Source organism: Panthera leo, chromosome B1 (genome assembly GCF_018350215.1).
Source record: "Panthera leo isolate Ple1 chromosome B1, P.leo_Ple1_pat1.1, whole genome shotgun sequence".
Lineage (NCBI taxonomy): Eukaryota > Metazoa > Chordata > Mammalia > Carnivora > Felidae > Panthera > Panthera leo.
The window spans coordinates 169,590,599-169,602,817 of NC_056682.1; the positions used below are offsets into that span (position 1 = coordinate 169,590,599).

The window sequence follows — 12,219 nt, forward strand, 5'->3', positions numbered from 1 at the left end:
ACCACACAGAAGTTTCAGGATAAACTACTAGCCTTGTTCTATGTTTAAGTCCAATCTTAAGAGATATAGGCCTGAAGACCACCGCCCTATTCAAAGATGTCTCTGTCCATATAAAAAAGATTCCAGACGTGGTGCAATAAGATTGAAATAGGCCAAGTACCGTGAGCCTGAGTTTTCGTCAAAATGTAGCCCTCTTTTTTTAAAAGCGGCTTTTGTATTTTTAAAGATTTTGTTGTATGTATTTTATTAGTAATAAAGATGAAAGTGAACTAATACCTTCGGTGGTTGGACTTGAGTAGTACTGAACAAGTGGTCTCTTCTGTTCCATTAATTTCTTGCCATTCTTGTTAAGTTTCAACAGGTATCTTCTCTTTTTAGCATGCAAGCTGCCTGTTAAATGAGCAACTGTAAACTGAAAGGAAAAGATCAAAGACAGACCAGTAATTAAGCAGATCTCAAACTATTTGTGCCCCTGGCAAAGCAGGCATTTCCTGCCTCTTAGAGACATTAGATTTGCTGCATAGTAAAGTCATCTTTATGGCAAGATCTTCTCTGGGTTGCAAAGCCATTTTTTTTTTTACTATTTGAAAAGGTACCAATTTTGCTTATACCTTTGAATTCATTCCTGCACGTCTGTGGCTTACAAAAGATAGTGAGATCGTTAGCTAGAGCAATATCTTCAAATCCTTTTAATCGTGCAGCCCACTGATAAAAAATTTTGAGAACATATCCACCAATGTACACGCTTCTTGGTTAACTACATACATGTCCTAGTGTACTAGTAAAGTATATTTCAAAATAAAGCATATATAGCATGTTAAAAATTTTAAAGGCCGATACATAAATATAAGTAGAAAGTATGTTCGTTTCCTAACTCAGTGTCTTTGAACCGCCCAGTTTGGCAACTGACTTAAAAATAAGGAAATATTGAAGTACATTACCCATTTGTTTATTAGTTTCCTTAGGAAGCAAAAAACAAGTGTTAAGAATTGCCAGATCAGAAATCTATTTTCTTTCTGTCTTTTCATTTAAAAGCATTACTCAAATAGACCTGAGGTTTGGTTCAGAATATTTTGGAATTAGGTTTAATGCAATCATGTTGTGGGGGAGTCGTGTGTGCAGGAGGTGAAGTAAATTCATTCTCTCTCTGGGGCGCCTGGGTGGCTCACTCGGTTAAGCATCTGACTTTGGCTCAGGTCATGATCTCCTGTCTCATGGACTCAAGCCCCGCATTGGGCTCTGTGCTGACATCTCAGAGCCTGGAATCTGCTTTGTATTCTGTGTCTCCCTCTCTCTCTGCCCTCCCCCACTTGCACTGTGTGTGTCTCTCTCTCACTCTCTCTCATAAATACTAAAAAAATGTAAGAAAACATTCTCTCTCTTTGCAGTTGAGCATTGGGGTTAGATAAAAGGGCCGTGGTGTCTTCCCAAGTTAGGAAGGCAGGGACCACAGGAGCCACTGGGTAGAGCTCAAAGAATACAGTGGAACCATTGTTCCACTGGGTTCTCCATGGCAGAGAAAGAGAGGGGTGTAGCTAACATGCTGGGATTTTACAGCTTTCACAATTCCATAAATTATGGTCAGTTAATTATGGGTTTGATCTGACCCAAAGGGGTGTTTTCCATCTTACTCCCCACCCTCCTCTCTGCCTTTCTGGGGGAGAAAATACTATCCTGGAGATCAGCCAATTTTAGATACTTACATCAGCCATTCAGAACTGTGGGTAAGAGTTTCAGAGCACAGGGACAGGTGACACAGAAGTCCAGAGTGGTATTGTCTAATTCCCAGTCCTAAATATTTGACCTTGGTAAATATCAAGCAAATTTGGGGTTTAGTCCTCCCATTTCCCAAACTGTGCCAGGTGGAAGGGCTGTGTCGTGGATATAACTAACTCACTGCTGACCTGCCACTAATCACCGTCTTTTTCCATTTCCAGAAAGATGAAAATGCTGAAATTTCTTGAGCCTTCTTGATGGTCCAGTATTGAAGGACACTTGTTGAAATTAGGGTGTGGTCACCACTGTTAGTGCAAACATTCCAGCTCTGTTGACAGTCCCCTCCATAAACTTGAATCAATAGCCATTTCATATGGAGAACCATGATTGCTATAATTCATACCAAAACTCAACTATGTAAATAAAAATCAGTTGGTCAGTTATGAACAAATAAAACTTAGTGTAAAATTGAAGAAAGATTAGCTTATTTAACACATGTACTCATTACCTAGGGACACCTTAGTATTGGGTGTCCAGTTGAACGTGTCACTTGCAAACCAGATAGTGATCACCTAAGAATCCACCTTTCACTCCATTAGCTACTAATTTTGTGGGGGAAATCTGTAATTTTTAGACAGTCGTTTGAAGAAAAGTGCAGCAAGTAGTACACTCTGGTTTTGCATCTAACAAGAGTATTTTGCAAGCAGTAACTCTCCTGTGGAATTTGGGATGGATTTTCCTTAAGTATCATCACTGTTTCCCAATGGCTTCAAAAGACCTCTGTTGTTCCAGAGGGCAGTGCATTTCCATGGAAGCACCTGCGACCTTCCTGTAGTGGAAATTACCCTTATGTTGTGATATAACTGTATTTACAGCCAAGCAGGATGGATGAGTACAAAGGAGAAAGCATTCAGGGCGCCTGGGTGGTTTAGTCGATTAAATGTCCGACTCTCGATTTCAGCTTAGGTCATGATCTCATGGTTTGTAGGTTCGTGCCCTGAGTTGGGCTCTGTGCTGACAATGTGGAGCCTCGTTGGGATTCTGTCTCTCCCTCTCTGTCTGTGCCCCTCTCCCGGGCATGCATGCACGCTCGCTCTCTCTCAAAATAAAATAAACTTCAAAAAGACACAAAGCATTCAGAGGAAATAAAGTTAACAAGAAGATAGGGACACCTGCCCCAGGTCAGAGCTGAGACCCTGGTTTTAGTTCCTTCTCTGCCACTCCAGAGTTGTGCTATTGAGTAATTTTGAGATTCCTTTTTCTTTATTTTCCTGAAATAAAGCATTCATATCTAGGAAGGGCAACTATAAAAGAGGATGGGAAAGTGCAGACCTTTCTAAAGAAGGAAGAGTTTGGGGAAGGTGCACCTCCAGCACCACCTGGGAGGGCTGGGTAACTGTTTTATTTGTAAAACACTCCACAAAGTCCTGTTGATTAATATCAGCCACATGCAAGCAATGGGCTTCTGGAGAATAATACTCTGACTTCCTGTCCACAGTTACTTGCAGATGTAGGCGATTAAATATTTTATCCCAAGGAAAGAGCATTAGCACTTACTCTTTGGTGTTAGATGATCACACTAGAAATTAAGAAAGTCAGTTGAAAAGTTTAATTTTTTAAAGGCAAGAAAGCAAAGATAGGTTAAAAGTAAAAAGCCACAGAAGAATTGATATTTAGATCAGGAATACAAAAAGTTGAGACGTTATTAAAAGAAGGAAAATGTTGGGAAAACTTCTCACTGGAGAGGGTGTCAGTTTAGAGCTGGCATGTTTGTTTGTTGGGAGAGCGCGAGCAGGGGAGGGGCAGAGAGAGTGGGGGACAGAGGATCTGAAATGGGCTCTATGCTGACAGGCTGACGGCAGTGAGCCCAATGTGGGACTCAAACTCACAAACTGCGAGGTCATGACCTGAGCCTAAATCAGATGCTTAACCAACTGAGCCACCCAGGTGCCCCCTGCATGCTTGTTTAGAAACCATACAGTCAACACAAGATGAGAGAACTCCTAAGGGAGGATAGATACAAAATACTGTTTGTCATCTAATTTAAGACCCATTGAATGCAAGATGTGCCAATATTCTATGTTCCACTAAGAAAGAAGGAAAAAACACTGTGAATCATAATTGCATCTTTGAACAAGCTCAGAGATTTTAAAATATGAAAAAAATGTGGGTCTTAGGATCATAAAATATGGTAATTAAAAAAAATAACTTCCAAAGTAAAATAATTGTGACATATTAAAAACACCTTGAGATTGGGGGTGCCTGGATGGCTCAGCTGGTTAGACGGCCAACTCTTGATTTTGGCTAAGATGATCTCAACAGTTTGTTGGATCAAGCCCCACATTGGGCTCTACCCTGACAGCAAGGAGCCTGATTGGGATTCTTTCTGTTCCTCCCCCACCTGTGCTATCTCTTTTCGTCTCTCAAAATAAAATAAGTAAACATTTTTTAAAAATACCTTGGGATGTTCTAAGTGCCAGATACAAGTACACTATTAATGTTATCAAAGAATTTTCTACTTTTTTATTTGAATGTTTATTTTTGAAAGAGATAAAGCATGCGTGCACAAGCAGGGGAGGGGCAGAGAGAGAGGGGGACAGAATCTGAAGCAGGCTCCAGGCTCTGAACTGTCAGCACAGAGCCCAACACAAGCTCAAACCCATGAACTGTGAGATCATGACGTGATCCTAAGTCAGATGTTCAACCGACTGAGCCACCCAGGCACCCCAAGGACTTTCTACTTTTTTAAAAACTACATTTATAATTATCAATTTATCTTCATAACTCCAAACAAATATTAATATTCCTATTTTATAGGCAAAGAGGTTGAAACCTGGATAGGTGAAGTCTGTGGCAGAGCTAGGATTATTATTTTTTTTAAGTTTATTTATTTGACTTTGAGAGAGAGAGGGAGCATGAGCAGGGGAGGGACAGAGAGGGAGTGAGACAGGGAATCCCATGCAGCTCCACACTGTCAGCACAGAGCCCAGTGCAGGTCTCAAACTCACGAACCTGGAGATCATGACCTGAGCCGAAATCAAGAGTTGGACACTTAACTGACGAAGCCACCCAGGCGCCCCCGTGGCAGAGCTAGGATTATAATCAAAGTCTCTTGATTCTAGATCTAGTGTATTACCCTCTTCCACCCTAAAAATACAGTCGATTCTTACTATTCATTGTAGTTATGTTCTATAAAGTCACCGTCAAGACTGAATTAGCGAATACCGAAGCGTTACCCCTAGGAAAAGTACAGAGCTATGTTCCTGAGAACCTTTAGTCACATTTTTACCAACTGATCAATACATAACCTTATTTTATGTATGTTTTTGTCTAAAGAGACTTTATTTAATATCTAGCGTTGTCAGATTAACATTGAACTCACAGCCAACAGCCCTATAACTCATGCGTGAATGAAGCTTATCTAATACATATTTTCTCCCTAAGGCTCATCATAGCCTTCCTGAACTTAGGAACTCTAGACCGCACTTCAGCTCTGTGTTTGGGGTACCTTTTAAACAGCAGAATCACCAAGAAAAAGCACAAAATATGAAAAACATGGCACGTGAAGAGAAGAACACTTGTTACCCTGTGAGCTGAAACAAACAGCCAAAGTGTTAAACCTTGTTCAGCCTTAGCTGGGAATGTGTGCATTGTGCAACCCAGGTTTTCAGTGAACTGCAAAAGTCCGCAGATGACTGCTAGAGCACCAGGAAACATGGATTTGACAGTTACAAATACATTTTAGCAAGTTGGCAAATTTGAAAACATGTGCTCTGCAAATAATGAGGGTCGATTGTACTTACTCAAAAGAGTACAAACCAGAAAACTCACCTTGAATTATGCACCACTGATCCTATTAGTCCACAGTTGTCATTTTCTAAGAATATTTTAGAAAGATAAATCTGTAATGTCCGTTTTTTGGATAATTTTACAACAGTAAAAAGCCCCTGGAGTGAGTGCGTTGTGGATGTCCTGGGGCCCTCTCGGCAGCCTCCCACTTACACATGCCCAGAAGTGCCTGTGCAGGAATGTTCAGGGCAGCTTCTAGTCCTCAGAAGCCTATTGTCCACATTTAGTGTGGGGGGTTCTAAGGAGGATGAAGACCCGTGAATATATCCTGAGTAAAAACTTAGAGCAAATGATAGGAACAGAGAGGTATAAAGGATTTAGTTCTTTTACTTAGAAATCGGTAAAAGTCCTCATAACTCTTGCTGTGGCCATGAGATTGAGAGAGACAGAATATGATAAAAGACAATGGGTTTGGAGTCAAACCTGGGTTTGGATTTCTGCTTCTGCTATTTGTTAGCTGTGATTTTTGGCAAATCACTTAACCATTCTGAACCTCAGTTTCTTTCTGTACCATGAAATTAATAATACTATTAGGGGGCTCAATAATACACCTGGGTGGCTCAGTCGGTTGAGCGTCCGACTTTGGCTCGGGTCATGATCTCGCGGATTGTGAGGTCGAGCCCTGCGTCGGTCTCTGTGCTGACAGCTGGGAGTCTGGAACCTGCTTCAGATTCTGTGTCTCCCCTCTCTCTACCCCTCCCCTGCTCACGCTCTGTGTCTCCCTCTCAAAAATAAATAAACATTCAAAAATTTAAAAAAAAAATACTATTAGAATGTTGGAAGTATTAAGTTCATTAAGTAGCAGTTGGATGTCTATTAGTTCTTCCAGTAAGTGCTCAATAAATAGCAACTTTAAAAACAGAGAGAGGAGGGGAGCCTGGGTGGCACAGTTGCTTAGGTGGCAGAGACTTGGTTTCGGCTCAGGTTGTGATCTCACAGTTCATGAGATCGAGCCCTGCATCAGGCTCTGCGCTGACAGCTGAAGCCTGCTTGGGATTCTGTCTCCCTTTTTCTCTGCCCCTCCCCTGCTCGCTCACACTCTCTATCTCTCTCTCTCAAAATAAGTAAACATTTTTTAAAAAAGAAAGAAACAGAGGGAAAGTGTTCTGTGCCTAGTAATACAGAAATTTTAAGTGTTTTTCTTAGATTGTAAGTGGTATTTTTTTAAATTTTTTTAAATGTTTATTTATTTTTGAGACAGTGTGAGTGGGGAAAAGGCAGAGAGAGGGAGACAGAATCTGAAGCAGGCTTCAAGCTCTGAGCTGACAGCACAGTGCCCAACACAGGGATCAGACTCACAAACCATGAGATCATGACCTGAGCTGAAATCAGACGCTTAACCAACTGAGCCACCCAGGGCGCCCCCAGTTGTAAGTGGTATCCTTAAAAAGAGGTCAGTATGCAGTTACCCAGGTTAGAAACCTCCAATCCATCCATTACGCATGTCTCTCCCCTGTGTCCTATCAGTCTCCTCTTTGGATTCCGCCTTTTGGATACACATCAGTATGGGTTCCTCCTCTCCCCACTGTTTTCATCCGGGCCTATCTCAACATGGACTACTGCAGTAGCCACTCACCTACTCCCAGACTCCAGCCTCTCCCTGCTGAAAAGCCTCTAAAGGCTTCACCTGGTCTGTAGAGTAAATTCCAGCACTCAGTATGACACATGGGGTCTCTTTCTACCTGAATCTTTTCCTGTCCATTTTTAGAGACTAGACTCTCAGCTCCCACCATACACCAAGTATTCCAACCCCATTGGACAGTTGTGATTCCTGTGCAACCTTATACTTGCTTCTGGTTTTCCCTTACTCCTGCTGTTCCTTCCATTTCAAGAACATATTCTTCTTTTCCCCACTTGAGAAACTCCAACTCATCCTTCAGCTTCCAGTTCAGGTGACACTCACCTCTGTAACAAATTCTACCCCTCCCTGTTCCCAGGCAGAATTAACCACTTGCCATAATATATCGTGTATATGTCTGTGAAAGTCAGTATCGGGAAGTTTTTACTGTGTGTTTTTGTTTTTTCTCTTTCTATCTCTCCCTGGTGTCCCAATATGAAGAGAGGCTGGCCATCTGAGCTCCTTGAAGGCAGAGATGAAGTCAACATTATCTGTGTATCCTAAATCCTAGCCCAGTGTCAGGCATGTTGTGGCATCTACCCTCATCAGTTAAATTAGACAGAGATGGGGGGGCACCTGGGTGGCTCAACCAGTTGGGCATCTGACTTTGGCTCAGGTCATGATCTCATGGTTTGAGGGTTCAAGACCTGCGTCGGACTCTGTGCTGACAGCTCAGAGCCTGGAGCCTGTTTTCAATTCTGTGTCTCCCTCTCCACCCTTTCCCCACTCACGCTCTGTGTCTCTCTCTCAAAAATAAATAAACATTAAAGAAATTTAAACAATAAATAAATAAATAAATTAGACAGAAATGGGACATTGTCATAATCAAAAGCATAACCATGCATCTGTAAGGCTGAGTATTTTCTAAAGCTCGTTTATTTCTTCATATTTACAATTCAGGTGCCTCTACCTTACAGACACAATGTGAATAGGACACTTAAAGATGATATAATCGCACAGATGGCATGGTCATCAGAGGACAGTAAATAATTTCAATCTCCCTATAAAATCACAGGTGTTGTATTTTGTAAGTCTTTAAAAACAATTATACAGCAAAGTAGATTAAATGCTTGAGAAACAAGAAGAGAAACTCTACTCTGATCAAGATTTTAACGTAATGGTCTGCAATGAAAATTGGGTACTCAAGCCCAAGCACCCTTAATATGGGGGGAAAAAAACAGAATTGGAACAGTTTTCCTTGGAAGAGCCTTAAAACAAAGTCAGCAGTCAGTGAAGTAACCTTTAAGGAACTCACCAGGCTCCTACTCGTAAAATAATAATAGCTTACATTAGGCAGTATCTACTGGGTGCTTTCTGCTTTACATGTATTATTTTAAACTTTACAGTAACTGTATACAGTAGGCAATTGTCCAGGTTTTACAGATGAGATAACAGAGCCTAAGAGAGGTTGAGTAACTTGCCCAGAATCACACAGTTCCTAGTGCCAGAGGCAGTACGTTAAGGGGGAAAAAAGTACCCATGGATTACTTTGGGACCAATTCTTCTCACGCCTTCTTATCAGCTCTTATATACTAGTACTGAGAATGTGTTGAAGACCCTGTCTGTGTGGATTTAACTAACTTAACACCGGCCATGACAAAATCAAGCCATCCAAGCTAGAGGGTGTGTTTGTTTTTGAGAGTAGCACATTCATCTGGATGTCTTAGATACCCAACAGAGTATTTGTAACCTGTTTCCCTCAGTCTTTATCTGTTGACATGAAAGATGTTCCTAATTTGCTTTTTTCCTCTCAGGTTTTTTGCTCTTTCTAGGATTCTCTGGTATGCATTTTAAAATGCTGTTACGTGGTGGTGAGCACCTGGGTGGTTCAGTTGGTTAAGCATCAAGCTTCAGCTCAGGTGTGATCTCACTGTGTGTGGGTTCGAGCCCTGCATCAGGTTCTGTGCTGACAGCTCAGAGTCTGGAGCCTGCTTCAGAATCTGTGTCTCCCTCCCTCTCTGCTCCTCCCTCACGTGCACATGCTCGCTCGCTCTCTCTCTCTCTCTCTCTCTCAAAAATAAACATTAAAAAAAATTAAAATGCTATTACATGGCTGAGGGTGGAAATTCTCAATATCAGGATACAACTAGGGACATTTGGGGTACCTTTATATTCTCCCTTCCCTTTAATAGAAGCTTTTACAGTTTTTGGTTCCTCATTTATTGTCTCATTAAACCTGCTAGGTGCGTGTGCCTTTCTTTTGCAGAACGTATAAGTAAATACATGAAACCTGCCCAGTGGGTCCGAGGTGGTAGCTTCTCCATCGACGGGAATGACTCGCTTAATTCAGAGCGTGCGTGAGGAGGCAGTTGGATGTGAGGTGTCTGGGGCATAATCAGCTTCTTGAGGATCCTGCTGCTCTTTTCTTGGTGGAAGCCCTGACCCCATCTCTCATCTCTTGGAGGCCAGAGGAGCAGTGTCTGGCCAGGACTGCAGGAATCTCAAAGGAAGCAAAGGCCTCTTATTCCCCATCTCTGAGGGCCCCATGTGCTCACTGGGAAATTCCACAGTGTGTCCACAAAACTGTAGATTGACACAACAGCAGGGCAGGAGGACAGGGGGTTTTCCACGATTGCCTTCTCAGTGCCCGGTGCTTCTCTGGGAAGGCAGCATGGTGTAGCTGTGGGTCAGGATAATGTTTCCTTCCGCTTTCATCCCTTTTGAATAGACACAACTATCTCTGTTTTCCAGACTTTCTTTTTTTTTTTTTTCCACCAAAAATATTTCATTTGATTCTACACCTTCCCTATTATAAATCTAGGCAACCCTCCAAAAAGCCCTAGCAGAGAGTGATGTTTCAAATCTGTAACAGCAGGGACATGCCCTGTGCTGGATAGGGGCCTGGAGGCCTCTGCCTTGTGAGGGTCAAGGCCAGGAGCGCAGTAGGGAGGGGCTGGAGGAGGGTGTTACTCAGGGCCCAGCATCATGCCTGGTGGCTATTTCTTTCTTTTTTTTTTTTTTTTTTACGTTTATTTATTTTGAGAGAGACAGCACGAGGGGGGGAGGGGCAGAGAGAGGGAGAGAGAGAGAATCCCAAGCAGCCTCCATGCTGTCAGCATGGACCCTGACATGGGGTTCAAACCCACAAAATTGCAAGATCATGACCTGAGCTGACACCAAGAATCAGACACTTAACAACTGAGTTCTCTTTCATAACTGGCTAAATAGCTTTGTCTTGTCTTCCTGGCCTTCAGTCTTGTGCCCAGATATCAACCTACAGGACCCACTTGCCCCCTACAGCCAATAGCATGAAATTCTGTTTTCTTCCAACATTTGAATCATCTGGCCTTGCTCATAGCTTAGCACTGCTAGGAGATGGGAGAGTCGGCCTCCAAGCCTTTCCAGGGCTGTGTACAAACACTGCAGATAATATATAGCAAAGGAAGGGGTGGGGGGGGGGGGGGATAATAATTATGTAGACATTCTTCAAACCACTTTTAAATTATGATACATGCCCACTGTAGAAATGTTTTTAAACTGGTTTTTACAAGGATGATAGTGTTAACTACCCTAATCTTGGTACTAAAATATAATCGTTTTTAATTATTATTAACACTTTGGTTTATTTCTTTTCAATCTCTTTATGTACATAATTATTCATAACATGGTTGAGGTCATGCTGAATATTCAGTTTTGTAAGCATTTTAGTGTTTCATTTAAACATTTTTTCTTAGACATCTTAATGACTAAAAAATATGGGTAAAGGATCAAAAGAAGTCTCATTCAAATCCTAATCAGTCCATGAGTATTTGCAAATTTTACTAAGACTTCCCAAATAGGGGCACCTGGGTGGCTCAGTTGGTTAGGTAACAGACTTTGGCTCAGGTCATGATTTTGCAGTTCGTGAGTTCGAGCCTCGCGTCAGACTCTGTGCTGACAGCTCAGAGCTTGGAGCCTGCTTGGGATTCTGTGTCTCCCCTCCCCCCCACCCCTCCCCTGCTCACACTCTGTGTCTCTCTGCCTCTCAATAATAAATAAACATTAAAAAAAATTTATTAAAAAAAAAAAAGACTTCCCAAATAAATCCAGAGTAACACCTTGCATGCGTCACTTGGCAAAGCAGTGACGTGTACAGCGGTGTTTGCTTCTGAGCACAAACCGGGAAGGACACAGTGCTGCCATTGGGAGCCTCCCACTCCACGCTGGTTGCAGGAGACTTCGACACAAGTTCAGTGGGGCCACACAGATAGTGGAAACCCGGAACTCAGCATTAGCTTCTCAGGTCCCCTGCATTTCCCCCCACAGTCAATGCCATTAACAAAAGAGTCATTCTTAACTTGCTGTGGCGTCAGTAAAGTGGGTTAGGCTTTTAACAGGCCAGTGAATTAGAGGTACTTGACAGGTTTTATTAAACTTTGGTTTAATAAAAGGCCTATTTCAAACTGATGCACGTATGCCTTCTTTTTGTTGAGTTTGTGGTTATTCGGCAAATGCTTCTCCAATTTGAAGACCATAGTCGAAGGACTGCTTAGGCATGGCCTGTGACAGGTCTATAATACACAGGTCCATAAGGATGGTTATTTAAGAATATATGGTACTTTTTTTTGGCAAGATTCTTAAACTACTTCTACTTCCTATCATTCAGATTCTTCAAAAGGATGTTGATGTAGTTTTTTGATTTGTTATATTACACCGTGATGTCACCTAAAAAACCCAAAGCTATTAGCTGTGTAGATAAAGATGGTAACTTATGTTTGCGATCTTTAAAAAAAAAAAAAAAAAGGTAAGAAAAACCAAGAAGCAGTGGTGATACTTTAAACTGGGGATTTCGGTTAAATATTTATTATTTTCTTTACTGTGACAAAAAAAAAAAAAAGCTAAAGAAAACACACATCTGAGACAGATAGTGGCAATAATTCCTATAAACTGGGTTATTAACTAAGCTACCAAGACCTTTAAAGGCAATTAGTACTACTTCTGAAATGGCTCTTATATCAATCTTAAGATGTAGGAATTATTTCTGCAGTGGTACAAAAAATGTACCGTGTTGGGTTACTATCTGTTTAGTTTTATGGTAATTATTCAATGAATCTATG

General features: G+C 41.6%; 1 protein-coding gene across 3 annotated transcripts in view; it reads left to right on the top strand.

The window, feature by feature from the left end:
• BEND4 (BEN domain containing 4) overlaps positions 1-12,219 on the top strand; it is a 38,491-nt gene that overhangs the window by 8,665 nt on the left and 17,607 nt on the right. The gene's annotated exons all lie outside the window — the stretch shown is intronic.